Source organism: Polistes canadensis, unplaced genomic scaffold (genome assembly GCF_001313835.1).
Source record: "Polistes canadensis isolate GaletaPanama2010 unplaced genomic scaffold, ASM131383v1 scaffold_86, whole genome shotgun sequence".
Lineage (NCBI taxonomy): Eukaryota > Metazoa > Arthropoda > Insecta > Hymenoptera > Vespidae > Polistes > Polistes canadensis.
Genome location: NW_014569633.1, coordinates 26,109 through 45,988, shown reverse-complemented (window position 1 = coordinate 45,988; position 19,880 = coordinate 26,109). Strand labels below are relative to the sequence as shown.

At 30.6% G+C, this 19,880-nt stretch overlaps 1 protein-coding gene across 11 annotated transcripts in view; it reads right to left on the bottom strand.

Annotated features, from left to right (window-relative positions):
• LOC106786863 (venom dipeptidyl peptidase 4) overlaps positions 1-19,880 on the bottom strand; it is a 247,255-nt gene that overhangs the window by 212,588 nt on the left and 14,787 nt on the right. For 4 of the 11 annotated variants that reach the window (XM_014748712.1, XM_014748719.1, XM_014748721.1 and 1 more), the window contains exon 1: positions 11,340-11,382. The exons of 1 other annotated variant lie outside the window; for it this stretch is intronic. The gene's annotated coding sequence lies outside the window, so the exon portion shown is untranslated. 6 more of the 11 variants (XM_014748715.1, XM_014748720.1, XM_014748714.1 and 3 more) reach the window with 5 other exon arrangements.

The window sequence follows — 19,880 nt, the reverse complement described above, 5'->3', positions numbered from 1 at the left end:
CTCATATACGATTAATCGATTCGTCAGGTCTCCCTCGTTACTCATGATTCCGCGAAATGGTAAAAAAAAACTGCAGTAAGGGAGAAAAAAAGTCGGAAGAAAGTTCTGTAGAAAAAGAAGGGAGGGGGGGGGGGGGGAACTCGCGAAGGATGTTTAGAAATCTCTCAGAGGGTGACGAGAAATTTTTCATCTCTTTTTTTTTCTTTTTCCACCTCTCTCTCTCCTCCCAACCCCCCCCCTCAACCCTTCCTTTTTTTCTTTGCTTTCTGTCCAAAGTAAAAAAATAATGAAAGAAAGAAAGACAGACAGACATGAAAAGGAGCATTCGTTCGATCCTAATCGTGGGTTCCATGTATATAACTCCTGAGAAAAATAATGGAAGGAAAGGGAAAAAAAAAAATGGAAAGAAGGAACAAGGAATGATGAAGAATCATAAAACTTGGCGTTTTATTATACTCGCTCGATCAAATACCAGACGGTTTGATCAAATAACTGTCGAATTAGGTATAGTTCGTTAACAGAAGAAGAAGAAGAAGAAGAAGAAGGAAAAAATAAATTTTTTTTATAATGAAAACGAAGAGTAAAGAGAACAAAACGACAACCTCGACGTTAGACACGTAACTTATTCTTTTCTATTAATCAAGACAATTTTTTTTAATTAGTCGTCACGGCAAATATTTTACTTTTTTACCAGCGAATTGTCACAAACTGACTGTTTGCGCCAGTAATGAAGAATCGAGGTAATTAAGCGTGAGCCTCTTACTAAGAACAAAATAAACCTCTCGTTCGCATACTGTAAAAATAAAAAAGAAAAGTAAAATAAACAACGAGTGCACACTCACACGCACACCCACACAAACGTACCTTTTACCTATGAGTATATGGAAGATCGAAGATAAATAAATTTTGGAAATTATTTTAAACGATATACGACATATTATGTTTATAGGAGTGTACTTATATTATTCGTTTCTTCGTTATTCTACATTTTTCATTTATGCATTTTATCTTCTTATAAATGAAAAATAAAAAAAAGAAAAAAAAGAAAAAACCAACAACGTGTATAAAAAGTTAGAATAAAAATGGTAATTGTAAAGAAAGATAAAAGATAAAGCTGACATCTATGCACTCTTATTCCCTTATTTTCTAAAGGGAAACAAGTGGTAATACTGCTACTTTATTTTTATCTCTCTCTATTTTTTCCTATCCTTTTCTTCTTATTATCCTCTTCTACTATTATCCTGCTTTTAACAATATCCAACAAGATGCTTAACAACCTGTCATCTTAAAATTAACATTAATCTCTAAAAATAATCCTAAAATCTTAGATCTATCATGTAACTCTATATTGAAAAACTTTATTACAAATTTCAATATGAAAAAGAAAAACAGAAAAGAAAAGTAAAAAATAAAATCCTTCATATATTCAGGAAATTTGTTAAATATTTCCATATCATTTTTATTAATAAAAAAAAAAAAAAAAAGAAGAATACTTTATCCTCATGTAAACTATTCCAAAGTTTTATGTTATACGTCGTTTTTATAAATTAATTTATCTCGTTAAAGTAAAATAAAAGCATTCCTTTTAAATCCTTGTGAAATATCTATCTCAAGATAGTTCTCTCGTTCTTTTTTTTCAAAAACAACAACAAATATTTATCTTAAAGAATGAAATTTTCGTATGAAATCTTATTAGAATCGAACTGCTACGGAAACACGAATAATTTAACATAATTTGTTTTTACGTCAAACAAAATGACCCTTTTTTTTTCTTGTTGTCAAACATAAAAAGCAATTTACAAATCTACAAGGAAACGGAACATAAAAGGGATGACGAAGAAAATAAGTTAATGAGAAGAATAACAAAGAGTAAAAGTATGGTGGGAAGGAAGGAAGGAAGGAAACAGAAAAAGCAGTGAAAAAGAGAAAGATGAAAAACGACAAAGCATCCCTTTTCTCTGTACACACACGAGACTTTTCACCACCACCACCCACCCACTTGTTTTTCTTCCACATTGTGATATTTTATTTGCGACTTTCTTTACTCTTTTCTTTCCTTTTCATATTGTTAGTTTAAAAACTTTAAACTTCCGTTTATTTTCGATCGAAGAAAAATGTGATATACTTTTTTAAGTCTTACCAAAAGTTTCTTCTATTTTTTTTTTTTTTCTTTTTGTTAACAACTTTTACTCGAACATTTTTTTTTTTTTTTTCATTTTTTCTTTTATTTCTACTAACAATACGTTATCTACGATATATAATATAGAGAAAACATGATATAATTCGATAAAATGCAACAATATAATATACAACACAACAATAAAACCTACTAAGAAAAAGGTAAGAAACTCTTGTGAAAATAAGTGGTTTTTTTTGTCCTATGTTGTGTTTTTTGTTGGTATTTTGCTACAATGAATCAGCCACAGAACGAGAAATAGCACAAGTTTCGATCAGTCCAGCATGATTTATGACGTGGATAGCTAGCCGCCTTTTTTTTTTCTTTTTTCTTTCTATTTCCTTCCTATCTTCCTTCCCTTCTCTTCCTCCCTCTCCTACTAACCCCCATTTTAACCTTTTTTTCCTTTTGAAAATAGGATTCGATGGACGGATGACATAGTTGCTTACAAACGATGTTGACGATTAGAGAAAAGGTACAAGAAGAGGATTGACGTTCTATGTTATCGTCATTGATCGAAGTGACCAACGGGTCAAAGGTCGTCTCGTCGATACAACCACGTCGAGATTCACCTGTTGCGAAATTACTTCTACGATAAGATCGATAATAATTGACACGTGATATATTTAAAATTATATTCGTAAAGGAACAAAAAAGAAATCTCACGAATAATCCTTATTAAGAGATAATATTGTGAAATGTGATATTTCAATTATTCTCTCGATTGAATTATTCAAATCAAAAATGTTATATATTATTTCAATAGATTTCTAATTAATCAATTTTTACTACTAAGTTTTTTAACGCGTATTCTTTAGTTCGCGATAAAATGCTATTGTTAAATATTTATGTTAACGAGGATATAACTATTGATTATTTAAATATGAAATTGACTTTAGTAAAAAATAAAAAATAAAAAAGACGATAAAATTAACGATATCTGATAAAAAGTACACAGAAGAGACTCTAGTGAATCTCGAATAAACATAATGTTAGGTATAAAACTCATTTCATGCCATTGTATAAGCAATGTAACATGTACAATGTGTAACAAATGTATGTGGCATATATATATGTTATCATAAATACGTAACATAATTTCTTTTTTTTACTTGTAAAAAGCAAACAAAGATAACAAAGGCAATATGTAAGATTACGCACGCATGTATGTCTATCTCTATTTTCGCTTGCTACGCGTATATAATAATATGTACTTATATTATATGTATATATGTGTGTATGTATGTATGTACGTACGTATATATGTATATATACATACATGTAAATGACTCGAATAGAAATTGCAGAAGCAGCATGCTCACGAATTCGATACATTTAGGGTTTGAGTGTGTGTGAGTTGGCACCGGCTTGTTCACTACACACATACCGTTATAACATCGATCGTAACGATGAGGACACGACGACGGTCGAGGAGACGCCTTTCCCCTACAAGAACAACCTTTTCATATGCATGATGTATGTTGTGTGGGTATGTGTATGTGTATGTGTGTGACGCAAGCGCATATTTACGATATACATATTCCATATACGCAGAGATGAACGTAACGACAAAATTTACTCGGCCACCAATCAATGTTTAAATACAATGGCAAAGGCTGGCGCCGCGATTCAGCAAAAGAATTTTGTTACCATGACAATCGATGCCAAATCGTTCCTCTAGGGATTTCATTTGTGGAAAATGCACAAAATTGGATATCATCAGGTGACATTACCTATACGACTCAGCTACTCTTTTTTCCCTTACTCCAATTATGCTTTTATCTCGTTTCCGAATAAACCTTATACGAGATATCTATCATCTATTTATTGATATACAATTGTTCGAGAAATTAATCGCCAATTCTTCATACTAAAATATCCGATTCTTTTTTAAAAAATTTCGATTTCGTACACAGTTTTTATTTTCTGTTTTTGTGCTTTTTTTTCTTTTTTATCGAGATAATATAAATCAAGATAAATACGAAAGAAAAAGATGTTCAACACGTTGATGTGTGATAGATTTGATCTAAAATAATTGAAACTATTAAGAACTATCAGCACGCGTAACATTTCTCGCTTGTGGAAACAATGTAAAAGAAAGAAAGAAAAATCAATTACGTCACGTTATTGTTATCAAGTAAAAAAAAAATCAATCGTATAATTTATTCGTCTTATCACGAATTCTAATCATTGTATCTAATTGTATAAAACTGATGAGAGAACTATTATAAAGACAACGTTTAATCTTAACAATAGACAAGAAGCACTTGGGACCGATATAGAGAAAATAGAATTAAATAGGGCAAATTTACATTGAGCTTACTATTAGAATTGAGCTCGATTGTCGAAGAAAGATAATAAGGTCAAATGTTGCTCGTGATCTCGTGGGAGGGAAACAGAATGAACGAGGAAGAGAGAAAAAGAAAGAGAGAAAAAGAAAGAGGAAGATACAAACGACTAAAGAGAAAGAGAAGAAGAACAAGAAGAAGAAGAAAGAAATAATGATCTTTCAATCAATGCAAAAGATCAAAGTAACCCAACAAAGACGAAACTTTCGAACACAACTTGACTCTCCTGATTAAATTTATTCTTCGATCAAGTGCTCAAACAGTTAGCTCAAAAAGGAAACTGATTTGCGAAGTTTCGAAGTCGTAAGCAAAACTTGCCGCGTGTATAATCGTATTATATATAATAAATTATTAAATCTAATCGTCTCTTCGCGAGTAACTCGTTTTAACTAAATTAAGCGAATTTACTTTAAATAAAAGAGAAAGAAAAAACAAAATAAACCATTAACGTGGACCGTATGGCCAGGACGAACAAAATATTCGAATTTAAACTGCGAACTAAAATAAGAAGAAGAAGGAAATAATAGAGAAAGATAAAATAATCAATATTACAGTTATGCAACTTTAAGATCAGCAGAGATATTTTTGTTTGTATATCGAATTGTGTTCGAATTTCTAATTACGAAGAAAAATAATAAGAAGAAAACAAGGCAGTAACCTAAAATAATAATAATAATAATAATCTATATTACAGAGATGCAATTTGAAAATCAACAAAGATAGATCATTTTTGTTCTTTTAATGGGAATAAAAATCACAACGTTCTTTCCTAAACTATGCAAATTGTAGATACCAGGAAAGATAAACGCTTGGAAATTGAATTAAAGCCCTTTACTACCGTAACCAACGTCGAGGTATTCAAGCGGATATTTCTGTAAAAAAAAAAAAAAAAAAAAAAAAAGAAAAAGGGGAAGAAAAAAAAAAGAAAAAAGGAGAGAATAAGTGCATTTATCACCTTCTTGCTGGCTAGTCTAACCTAACCGTTCTTTCTCGCAATTCCTAGACTATAAATCCTTCCACAGAGTTGTCCCGCTAGCCATTCTCGTGCTGATATTACAACGTTACATTTTATTAATAGGGATAATATTAGTGGATGTCTCATTATGCGTGTCGCTACTTTCTCCGACCACCGTCTCCTCCTTTCTCCTAACTTCTTTCTCTTTCTCTCACACATACACACATACAAAAGATTCTTTATGATGCCTTTCTTACCTGTCAGTCTTCGTTTATGTGCAAAAAAAAAGACCATCATGAGATTAAAACAAAAAAAATTGGATTTATACACTCAAAATGAAAAGCGAGTAAGATTAAGGGATGTTAAAAAAAAAAAGTAACAAAAAATAAATGCTAATTTTTTAATCAGAAAGATTATAACCATTGTATATTTTTCAACCTTGTTATATGGCAACCCTGAATGTGGCGAACAAACTCGTTATGGTACTTTGGAAGAATTCGATAAATCCGTGTTTTCTTTTCCTTTTTTTTGGGATACAATATATTATAGATATTATTACTTCATTATCATCAATTTGTTTATTATTATTAATAATATTACTAATTTTTGTATTGATAATTATTTATTAATCGCATAAAGCACAAACGATTATTTAATATATTTTTTCTTATGTTATCAAAAAAAATGTTAACCTTTTGATCTCCCTACTTAAAAATAATCATTATCTCATTATGATTAATATTTAATATTTATATTAATGTATATCTTAAATTAAATAAATGACCTAATTAAATGTACAACTGTGTAGAATTGAATAAGTATCAATCGAGGAATTAAACTACAAATCGGATTGAGTTTACGAACGCTCAAAATAAAGGTCAAAGATCGAGAAATAAAGAAGTACCGTAATGTTGACTACTGATCTTACAAACAGTAAAAGTTCAGCGCGTATATTTTATCTCGTCTTCGAATTAAACAAATATGTGAGAGTTGCATCAACGAGAAAAGAAAACAACGACTTGTCGTAAACAACAATGTTTGAAATTGAATATTTCGATGCGACTGAAACAATATTACAATATTTTCCCTAATCATATTAAAGATGATAATTTAATCATCATACCAAACCAGTGACGGTCGTTCGAGATTGAGAACACGTACCTTCTTTCCTAAAACATAGAAATTAAATGATATTCTTCGTTATTTTTTAACGTGATGCAAGTGTAAATTGTCATATATATTTTTATTGTTTACGTTTATTTACATAATCATTCCGTAACTAAGTATATTATCACTTTAAAAACTAAACGAGAACCGATGACTTGCATAATTAATCGAACGTTGGAAAAAATAAGAAACGAAACAGAAATATCCTTAAGATAAACAACCAATGCAATTTTCAAAATTGCGTCTTTATTTTCTTATCAAATGACTATACATATATATATATAAGATGGCATAGCGTTTATTGATTGAAATTAACAAAATTTGTCTGTTGAAAAAACTAAATGATTCAAAGTGGATTATAACTATAACGATTATATTTCGTTTACAAATGAAATAATGCAATAATGCATATTTTTATGGTCACTAAATAAAAAATCAAAGCAACGATTCTCTTTATATTACGTTCTCTTTTAAAAATCATAAAAACAATAGGTAGAAAATATTTTATTCGAAATTTGTAATAAAACGTTGATTGCCATGTAAGTTTTACGCGTTTTACTATATAAGCTAAAATGTTCAAATAAAATATAAAACAATATGATTGCACCCCGATTGCGGATGACCCTCGTGACCTTATTGAAAAAATAAACGTCAGTCACGAATAACTGACGCAGCGGTCAATGTGTTTTAAAACGGAAATATTTCTGATGATAAAGTTAATCAGTACACCCTATATATACACATATATATATACTTACACACTCTTATACACGTTCTCTTTCGACGTGTATTCAACAAGACAAAAAGAATGGTGGAAAGTTCGAGTTCTCACAGCAACAGCGCTATTGGCTATGCTCTGTCCTTTTTTATTTTCTTTCTCTCTCCTTTCAACTACATACATATATACACATACGTACATACACACACACACACACACTCACTTTCCCCATCTTTCAGTCCTTGAAAAGACCATCAAGAAATAAAATCGAACCGGTCGACCTCACCTTCAAACAAATTGTCTTTTTTAAATAAGATGCAGGATTACTATTACAGTCAGAACAGACGAGAACGAATTGGGACGAAGAAGAAAAAAAATAAGAGAAAATAAGACGAATGATCAAATTGATGGCGAGGAGAAAATGAGTTTGCAATTCGTTTAATTTACCAGGAATAATTAATTTATAATTAGTCATAATATTGCATCTCTTCCTAGATTCGACCATAATCTTGTTTTAAAACTATCAACCTTCTTTAATCATAAGGATAATTATTATTAACTAATCAAAGAACAAATTACTTTATTTCGTATGTATTTGTTAGATTAAGTAATAACTAATGTCAAATGTTAATAAGTAATTGGAGAATTAGTTATATTTTTATTGAATATTATTTTGCATATAATAATATCAACATTTTCATGAAATATACTGAACACTTCTCAATTACTTAGAAATAATATGCTAATGCTAACTAAACAAGGCTATTATTTTAACACAGCGTAATAGAAATAACGCTATTACTTTAACATAGTGCTAATAAATAATTTGACATTTGTGTATTTTTATACTGACAAAATAATTATGTTGTAATCAAAATATTCAAGTTAAAATAAATTCAGTTTATTAATAATGAATTTATTCCAATTACTCTTATTAGATTCTTATTATTTAAATATAATTGAATACTATCAAAAGTTTAAATGCTATACTATTATTTTGTTTGTATATATTATTATATATAAATTATATTATTTAAATATAATATATGCTAAAAAAATAACTGACATTATATTTATTGACTAACTATTTGACTTATTGACATGTTTTTTCGAGGGGGAAAAAAAAAAAAAAGAAATGTAATTTGTTCGTTCCCTTTGGATGAAAATGTTGTACATTTCATGAGAATTGTAGCTTTATAAACATATTTCGTAGGGAAATCCTTGCTTTTCTTAGATGTATGTTTCACCATTGTCATTTCTCAGCCAAGGATCGTAAACTTTTCTATGGCGCAATCTCAAGAATGACGTAGAGATGAATTTAACGGCGTATAACAAAAGCATCGTCGTGGGAATTAAATCGCAAAGTATCAGCGCATTCTACCTCGCGAAAAGCTTTAATAAGATTTTAAGCATAAGCGGACTTAAATTTTCCTCGAATTCTACCTAACGTCATTTCGTTAAGGATTTCCTTTAAATTTATTTCGCTTTTCTCTTGACTCCTTCGACAAATTTCTCCAACTAACTATTTTTTTTCCTATATAATGCAATAAAATTAGAAATAATCGGCTCGCTTTACAAGATTCTTCTATTTCGAAGAATAATTCAACGTGTGACTATCAAATTATTGCTAAGTTTAAAATAAGCCAAAAAAAAAGCAAATAAAACTTCATAAAATTACGGAATATAATGAATAGAAATTTTGGTAGGATAATAAGGGTTGTGGATATTCGAAGTTATTTGATCTAGATAAGAAAATATCGATACTAGAATGCAGCATAAGCGAAATAAAGTAAAAGAATGAAAGAAGGATAGAAAGAGAACGAGACAACGTGAAGAAGAATGCAGGATGAGAGAATTGAAGTATATCCTTATAAGAGGAGACCTTTTTCTCAATTTTGAACAAAGTGCTGCCGCAATGTGTGCACTTTTGACATGTCTGATAAAAAATAAGAATAAAATTGTATAGAATTTATTTACATATAAAAAGATCAAATGTGCATGATTTATATCGATCAAATTTTGATTCCTGTATGAATGTGATGATAAACAAAGACGGAAAAATTTGATGACAAATTAATTTTCGTATAAACAATGAATGAAAATAAAAAAAAAGTAAGAACATTCGTTCGTTGAAAAAGAAAAACAGCAAAGTAGTACAAAACGTAGAAGGTCTGTTTAGGTCAAGGCACGCATCGACTAACAGAAGTTAAATCGTAAGGCAAAAAGAATCCGGCTTTTCTCGTTGCACACGTAATTATTTCATAGCACGTGCAATCGAATACGTGATCGTCGATCGATTATCCGGACCGCGGTTGAGTGAATTTCATGAAAAGAAAAATAGCTCCTTTCGAAAATCAGTTTCATGTGAAGCAACTCGACAAAATATCTCGAGAACCGAGAACCTCTTTATACTCTTCAAATCGATATTCGATTGTGAAAGTCGAACGAACATAAAAAAAATGTGAAAAAAAGAAAAATAATAGAAAGAAACAAACGAAATTTTACAAACGCACAATTTTTTCTATTAATATTTAAAAAATGTCTTGTTATATATATACTTATATAATTGTATATAAATAATTGATGATAATAATATATACACATCTGATCTACAATATTGTATTAGAATAGTACAAGTATAATCGACTTATTTTCACAAAAAAAAAAACATAATAAAATTCTTCAATATATCGTAAAAACATTTCATTTCTGCGGTTTGCACGTGTCAACCACTTATCATTAATCTCGAACAAGTTCCCCCCTCGTAACTCGCTAACACGAAACTATCTTCGTAGGTATATATTTTCCACGCTATCGTTGGAATTCTAATTCCGCTTTAAGTCGCACGATCGAGTTTAAAGCGCTTTATATCCAAAACTTTGTTTCACGATAAATTAATCAACTTAAGACTACTAAGGTTACTGCTTCGAAAAAAAAAAAAAAAATACGAAGAAAATAGGATAAAATAAATCGCGCGTCGGAAAGAAAGAAAAGTATTTCTTATTAAAAATGATTAATTTTATATTATAATTCTCGTGCGATATTTGAGCCAATTTTTTCAATTATTTTAAAAATTAACTTGAAAAAAATAAAAAAAAAGATATCTAAAGTATTTTAGACACGAACGTTATTTAATCGCATAACGCGTTACGATTCTGTACGAACGAGTTACTTTTCTGTCTTTCTCTTTTTTCCTCTCTTCCTCCCTCCCTCTCTCTCTCTCTCTCTCAATGTCAATTTCGCTCGACAAAAGCGCGGGAGTACATTGGTTCGACAAAGAAGCCAATCAAGAGAGTCGATCCCGACGCATAGACTAAATCAAAATTCACCGCACACACTTAACGAACGGCAAACAAAGTGATACACCGAGTTTACATTTCACTGATGTGAGATCAGTGCATTAGTCGATCAAAGTTCGGCAACAAAATTCATTGGTTCTATTTTAACGAGCCAATTTCCTTGGAAAACTCGCTTAACTGTTCCAAAATCGTATTGTAAAAATCGTTAAAAAAAAGAAAAATACGATTATCATTTTTTCTTTTTTTTTTTTACATAGATAAATACGTGACATGAAAAACTTGAACTTACTTTTTCATCGAGTGCACTTTTATTTTAAAAGAAAAGAAAAAAAACATGATTCGTTCGCGCGTTCGTTTCCTGCTTCTTAACACATTTATCGAAAGTACCACGAGATTTATTACAAGTTAAATCCAATTCAAGCCAATAGGATTGCGAGGCCGTACAAAAGTAAAAAAAAAAAAAAGAAAAAATAAATCGAGAAGGAAGTTATGTTTCCTCTTACCCAATAGCTCTCGGAGATTGAATTCAACTCCTTGAAGGATACAGCAAAGAATTTAGGATTCGATCAGTAGGAACCGAAGCAACTTAGTTTTACTATCTTTTTATCATTTCATATGTATATCTTTCTTTCAATTTCTCTATCTTTCCCTCTCTCTCTCTCTCTCTTTCTCTCACCTTATTGAAACAACGTTCTCTTCCTCCTCTTTCACCACTGACTCTATCAAAGTAAAAAGAAAAAGAAAAAATATATAACAAATATTATATTGGTTAAACGCACCAGAGAGAGAGACTTTTCCTATCTCTCAAATGCACTGTTCGTAGAAATTATTAATAAAAACAAATGTTCTTTATATTATATCGGATAAAAACAATTATAGGATAGAAAAAGAAAATATCTAAAAACCGGGAAATACCATCGACAAGTAGACCGAACACCTTCAACGGTCGACGGTGTACTGCCGTCGACGGCTAGTTCAACTCGAAAGAGCGATGTCTACTTTGCCGACGCAGGCGTCCTTGGACCGAAAACGCGGATCACTGCTGGCCTGTTTGAGTGGGGAGTAGTATGCTATAGAACCTGAACAGAGGGTTGAACGAAGAAAGAAAATGTTAAAGGGAGAGAAAGAGAAAGAGAAAGGCTGTCAGAAAGGTAGGGAGGAGTGGGGGCAGTGGGGGGGCAGTGGGTTGGAGGGGTGGCACAAGCTCATCGGTCGTGTAGATACCTGTTGAATGTACCTCGACGACGAAACCTTACACGTCGACCGCTTGGTTGGCCGCTCGAGTAGAGGAAACAAGGACGAGGAAACGAGTGACTATCTAAGATGAAGCAGGAACGACGAATAAGAGAGAAAATTGTAGATAGACTGAATGAGAGATAGAGATAGAAAGAGTAACATCGTGAAGCAATAGAAGGATTCCCCCTAAACAAACGTTCACAGTCGATCAGAGATTCAAGAATCTCTTAGGACCAGACTGACCCTCAAAAGTACTCCATTACTACTATGATCCAACACAATTGTTTCCATCCATTTATCTTTCATTAACCGAAATATCTTCCTCGTAATATTCTAACGTGTAATTATTGATATGTGGTCTAATCGTATTTCCGTAATACGAATTTCCTCTAATTCTCTTAATATTAATTCAATTAGATTATTTTAATAGATCTTGTTTTAATAATATTGACATTTATTTCCAAGATATATTATATTATATAAGGTAATAGAATTTATTTAAAAAAATACATTTCAATATAAATATTTTTGAATGAAAATAAAGAAAAATATTTATTCTGTATTATTTGTATATTTTTATCATAATACGAAGAATTTTTGCATAGTTATAGAAAAAGCGAACAAATTTCAAGAGAAGTAACTCCTCGATGTATATATATATACATATGTATTATATAATGCATGCTGCGTTTTGATCGAAGTGACGCATATCAATCAAACGTATACCTGTGTCTGTGTCTGTGTGTGTGTAAACTTCTCCGCGACATTGCTCAATAATATGGTAATGTAGAACACAGGGTTGAATCAAAATATTCGCGCGTGCGCTTAAATTTCCAAATTTAAAAGGAACGTGTCTGAAATAATTTGGTTAAAAATTGTTAAAATAGCACCTTTACTTCATTTTATCGAGTAGAAGATTGTGTGTGTGTGTGTGTTTATGAAACTTATCACCGTAAGAAGAGACAACGTATATATGTTATGTAAACGGCAGTAAGACGCCACGATAAAGTGCCCGTGGGGCTTTTCAGAGTCAACTCCTTCCCTTCCTTCTCATCCTCCTTTCATTTCGATTCCTCTTCCTCTTACACCCCAACCCTCTTACTCCTAGTTCTTCTCTTCCTTCGTTGATAATGACTCGTGTATTCGCATCTCTCGTCGAGATTTGTAATAAGATATCTTCAAGATGCATACTTTATGTTTCAAATGAACTACTCTACTTAATATTGTCCGATATAGTATATCTAATATACATATATATATATATATATATGTATGTAACGAATTTCTTCAATATTTGAACACACTCTACAAAACCGAATAATCTTTTTTAAAGTTAACGCAAATTTACTCGCAGATTTTAAGCAGATTTAAAAAAAAAAAAAAAAACAAGCGTGGAACAATTTTTATCCAAAATATTCCATAAATAATAATTGTTTATTTTAAAAAAAAAATATATCACGTGACTGAAGATATTTAATTATTATCTTTTTTAAAACTAATTACAGGAAAACAAATCTATATGTCACCAATGGGAAATGGTGGCAACAAGTGTTCGTAAATCTGACCAATCGAGTTATTACAAGTATAATAAATTATAGTATCGTACGAAAAAGTCGTGAATTTGTAGACATTCCTTTGGCCGAAAGTTTATCGATAAGCTACGAATACATGTAACATAATACATATATATAAAGTACATACCATCCACACATACACATACACATATATGTTAACGATAAAGAAAGTACGTATCTTATTTTCTCGCTAGATTTTACCAAGAAGATACGGAAAGACGGAACGGAAAGAGGTAAATAAGATTTTGGCAAACAGAACGTGATGATTCACCGAAGTACGAAAGACCGTATCGAGAGTGCGAAGGACTTTGTTAAAGAAACCTAGGAGTGAAAGGATATCGTTGAATCTTTAAAACCTAAGGGATCGAAAACTACGGAAAAATATTTTCTATAATAAAAATGTATGTTGAAGAGAACGGTTTGCATAAAACGTAAAAGATAAGAAATTTTATACGAGACATACATTGTCTTTTTTTTTTTTTGAAAATTTTTCCTTTAAACGATAATAAAAATGATCGAAATTATTTTCTTTTTATTAATATGGCAAATGCAACTACTTTATGGCTATATGTAATACAAATAATAATAATAGTTATTACGTTAAAAACAATAATATAAAAGAAAAAAAGAAAAAAAAAGAAAATCATAACGTTTTCGTAGGTGTGATTATTGTCATTAAAAGAGATACAATTAAATATTACCAGCGAGTGGATTACGAAATCTTAACGACCTCGTCATAAAAAATACCATTTGATTATCCTATTCTGCACGCAAGCTTGTCATACTCGTTTCCTTTTAACGAGTAATCAATCTAAAATATATACGTTCTTTTTTTCTCGAAACATACGAGATGGAACGATGTAATTAAACAGAAACTAAATAATGATAATTTTCCAAGTGTCATTTATTAAAAAAGAAAAAAAAAAAACATAAAAGAATATACCGTGTGGAGCTTATTATTCTAACTTCTCTACAACGTGGATATTTTGTTGGATGAAAATTTTTCAACTGAACGTCATCATTGATCAAGAACGTTAAAACAAATATATATTAGTTTAAACAATCCAAAATATTAATAGAGTACATCAGAATATTCGATATACCTTAAATAATTGTTAATTAATCGAAGGAAATATATATTATACTTGAAAAGCACGGATTATAAGTTCTACGTACCTTCCTCTTCGGAATTCACTGTTAGACTGACTACGTTGTCCTCTATGAAAATTCTTTTATTAAATGTTATTTATATAACTTGTTATTTATATAACGTACATAATACTCGAAATAAATAGAATTTAAAAATCATATAAGCAATTAAAAATTTAATTGACTTTCCTAAAAGACAATGAAACAGTCTAACTTATATATTTCGTGTTTTTATACTACAGTATGCAATTTCTTCGATAAATAAACAATCATTTACGATATATCGAACACTCTCAAGATATATTACATCCCTACTCATTCTTTCATAAACAATTATCTTCCAATAACTATCGACATCTCATAAATACAAACGCATACTTTGAAATTATACTAAATACTAGATCTTCGCGTAATTTCGTTCAACTGTGTCGATATCGACTGTGTTTTATATTTTATTATATTCTTCTCTCTTTCACACTTTTCCCATAATTTTATCAAATTTAATCGTTATCCTTTTTTTTTGTCTAATAAGAAATTTCACTTTAATAAGACATTTCCAAAACGAGAGAAAAAAAATCATAGAAAAAATCATGGAATAAAATTATAAAATATTATTGTTGGAAAAATAATACAAAAATCTGACTCGTTGACTCTTAACAATTTTACAAGTTCCTACCAAAGTTGACAAGGAAGTACTCACTCCATGAACGAACTATTATTACGAATAAATTGAAACGCAATCTTGAGGATTACGCGTACTTGCCTTAAATCTTGGATATTCATCAGTCGTAGTCGCTGCTATGCGTTAACGTGATTTCAAATCGTTTAAAGAAAAAGGAAAAAAGATCGAGGGTAAAGCCGAAGTTTGAGGAAAAGGGACGAATAAGCCAAAGAATTAGAAAAAGAAGCAAAGTAAAGGAAAAGAGCTTATGAAGACCATGAGAAATAAAGATAGAAAGAGAGAGAGAGAGAAAGGGAGAGAGAAAGGGAAAGAGATAGGGAACCGTTTAAGGGCTTGGAAATTACACTCCGCGAAGGGAAGTTACGAGCTGAATTGAACTTGTGATTACGAACGAATCCCACCTCATCCCCCTCCCCTCCCCCTCGCCCTTCTTAGCCCCATCTACGATCCGTTGGAAGATATAACGTGGCTAGCGAAAAAGACGATTGATGGACCGAAGAGGAAGAAGACGAAAGGAAGCGGAAATGTTTTCTTCTCAGGACGATTGCTGCGGGAATTAGAGAAGAAAAAAAAAAAAAAAGAAAAAAGAAAAGAGAAAAAAGAAGAAAACGAAAAATTTCTTCAAATCAAACTTTTGATTATTTATCGACTGCGATAAATCTTATCGCAGTCTGATATAAGGAATCACTTAGATGCATCTCGTTCAATTTTACACAAACAATATAAAATAAGTTCAAAAATTATTAGAGATTATTTTGTATTCGTTATAAGTAATCGTTGATAACTTGATGATTTTTGGATCTTGGATTAATCAATAATTGTTTTAAATTATCGAAATGATATAAATGATAATTACTTACTCATACACCGAGAGTGCGATAGATTTCATTTTCCAATACATTTAAAAATGACTAAAAATATACTTTTTTTATATATATATATATATATATATATATATATATATATATATATAGTGTACGTAATATAAAATGTTGAATACACAATTCGTTCGAAAAAAAAAAATGTTGCGCGTAAGATTAACGATCTGAATAAAATTGATTAGGCGTTAAAAGTATTAAGTACTATTATATGCATATAATATATAAAATAAATAAATCAAAATATATATATATATATAGTATGTACATGGTCGAATTCTAATTACAGTTCACATGTCGGCATTTAGATTTATTTCTAGAATACAAAAGCTTAGAGAATTTCTATAGGACACTATTCTAACGTGAAGTAAGACGTGCTTCCAAGCTTTCATTGAATAAGTTATACAATGAAAGTCCTACTAAAGTACGGAAACTTTGTTTCTCCTTGATTTCAAGGCACCCTGTGTCTGTCTTGTACGAAATTCGTTGTCGAAGAGAAGGAACGGACCAAGAAAATCTACGATTCGCGTCTCGAACTCTAAGACAAATCGTTGTCACGATTCGAAATTTTCTTAACATTGAATTTATTGATTACCGTTGAAATAATCTAAAGTAGGACAATGTATCAAGTTAGTTACTTGCCAATAAAGAAACTTTCCTATTTTTTCTTTTTGTTTTTTCCTTAAAAGTTACGCCTCGATAAACTTTATCAAAGTAATTTATGGTTACTTTTCCAAATATTCTTCTAATTATATTTGTTTCCTATTTTTTATCTCTATTTTTTGAAAGAACAATACAAACTTTGTTCTTCTCTTATTACATATATATATATATATATATATATATAAGTCACGTTTCCGTATTTATTATATTAACAATTTAATCTTTATCACGAGATTACTTTACATATCAAAATGGATGTTTTCAAAACCGATTTCCATTTAAATTCGGTATACAAAAATAAAAGCAAATATTTTCCTGATGTAAGTAAATCTTTCCAAATGGAAACCGTTCTACCCATTCTATATTTATAGAAAAAAATATTTATTATTTTTTCACATTTACGTTAATAACAGAAATTTCTTTCAAATCGATTAATAACTTATTTCATTTAAAAGTTCTTTCTTTTACAAAAGAAAAAGAACATATTCTTAATCCTACCCTTTTTTTTCCCCCTCTGTTTTTACCGAGACATAAACTTCTCGTAATCCGAGGCCAAAGTATAAAAAGAAAATAATGGGTAATAAAAAAGTAAAAGACAGTAAGTAATAGCCACGGTAAGATCGCATTATCGCGAAAGGTTTCCATGGGAACCGTCCCTTTATAACCGTGAAAAAAATTTAAAAGGTATCCGACACCTTTGAAGTTTGACAAATCTTAACTTTCTAGCTCCTTCCTTCTTCAGAATATCTTGTAAGAAGCTAAATGTAATTGTAACATAAAAAAAAAAAAAATAAATAATACTCCATGAAGTAGAAAAGTGTAATTCACTGATTTCCACTTAAAATCTTATCGTTGGTTACAAATTATTTCAAGATATTCTATAACTTTGTTTTAAACTTTAAAAATCTTGTAAATAAAAACAACTTCCAAACTAACTTACACAATATTAATATGAATCAAATATAAAACAAAAGTAAAGAAAGAAGAAGAAGAAGAAGAAGAAGATAAAACTGATAAAGAAATAGAATGATGAAGAATAGCGTAAAAATTAATTAATTAATAAAACAAAGTATTATTTATTTATATAAAAAAATATTCAATTCTTACTACATAGAGAAGAGTTAAAAAGTACTGAATCTAGCATGTGTAGGACTGAAAATTAAAAAACCTATCATGCAAAGAGGGTGCAAATTTTCATCAAGATTTTTTCCTACATACACGGAACACAAATGTAATATGTAGTAATACCTATATACAGTATAAAAACGTACAGTGTCTAAAATACGTAGGAAAAAGGGCTGAAAAATGCAGAATGAGCGTAACATGTGAAAATATTGTACGAAATAGAATGACTCGGTATTTCGTAAATTGCTATAATTCTAACGTATTATCGGGTCTAAATATTCCTATCTAAACGCAATAGAGACGTTTGCCAAGTGAAGCTTGATTAAAACGAGACAAAAGGCAAGAGGTGGAAAGTAAAGTAGTAAGAAAGAGAATATAGAAGAAGAAGAAGAAGAGAGGAACACAGGTAGAAAGAGAGAGAAAGACAGAGGATAGAGTCAATAAACGAGCATGGCGACGTGGAAAAGAGTCGTAAGGCGCAAGCAAGGATACGTCAAAAGGTTCTCGTGCACAAGTCGGGCGGCAAATGAGCCAAACAGCCCGAGGGAAAAGGTCGTCGTCAAAAGAGAAGGCAAAGTAGCAGCGGCAGCAACAGCAGCAGCAGCAGCAATGGCCAAGGTAGCGATAGCATAGTAGCAACAGTAACAGCAACAGCAGAAGCTTACCGTCCGTACAAGGTAAAATTCTTGACTTTGCCCTCAGGACGGTGAATTACCACCTAGCACGCCTCCTAGATTGCTATTCGCGCGCCCCACCTCGTTTTCTTCATCCCCTTACAGCACCGATGAGACCGCTGTGTTGCTATGAGACGTTCTCGAAGAGGGTTCCGTTTCAACCTTATTAACATCTTTTATCAGTTTACACCGTGACTACATGAGTAAGAAGAAAATGTCTTCGAGTTTGGGAGATATTACACTACTTTCGTGTAGAATTTCTTTTTTTTTGTTTTTTTTTTTTTTTTTTTCTTTTTTGAAAAAAGAAAATTAAATTAAATTAGAAAAAAAAAATCTCTCGAAACGCCAAGAAAAATATTTCGTTAGNTTTTTTTTTTTTTTTTTTTTTTTTTTTTTTTTTCTTTTTTGAAAAAAGAAAATTAAATTAAATTAGAAAAAAAAAATCTCTCGAAACGCCAAGAAAAATATTTCGTTAGATATTTGTGCTAGAAAAATATATATATAATAGTTCTTCCATGATTTTATCTGACTTCTCCTTGCTTGCTTGCTTCCCTCTTTCTTTATCGCATTTCATCGTTATTCCAGGAATGAAATCTTTCCTTCCTTTCTTTTTTCTTCTTTTTCTTTTTTCTTTCTTTAACCCTTCCTTCCTTCTTTCCTTCCTTCCATGCCTATTCTCAATGCTTCGGATAATGTCACGAAAATGGACGTTTGTATTCATGCCTCGCACGCTCAAGACGCGCACAATATTAAAGGGGAGTGTCTGATATGAGAAGATCCTATGGTAACCATATACCGAGGAGCGTTTATTAGCAGACAATTCGCAAACAAACAGCTATGCCAACGATATTTTCACTACGTGTTGATACGTTTGTAGAAATCTATGTGTATTATTGCATATACCTAATATGTTGATCTATCTACTTAAAAACATTTCACAAGTACATATCGAGAGTAATATTCGAAAAAGATAATCCACTTTTTGTATGATTCTGTATTTAATTATTAAAAAATGAACCTTGGAGAAATAATATTTTCATTTATTTATAATATTCTTTTATAGTTAGAGCGAGACACACTCATATTTATCACAAAGAATTAGTGTTCTCTTGAGAATGAAGAAAATTTTTAATTGAATATTTTAACGAAGAGAGAAGAGACGCGGGGAAAAAAAAGAATCGGGATGAAAGATATTATTATTATTCTCGCGGGTAAATTAATAAAGGGTAAAAAGTG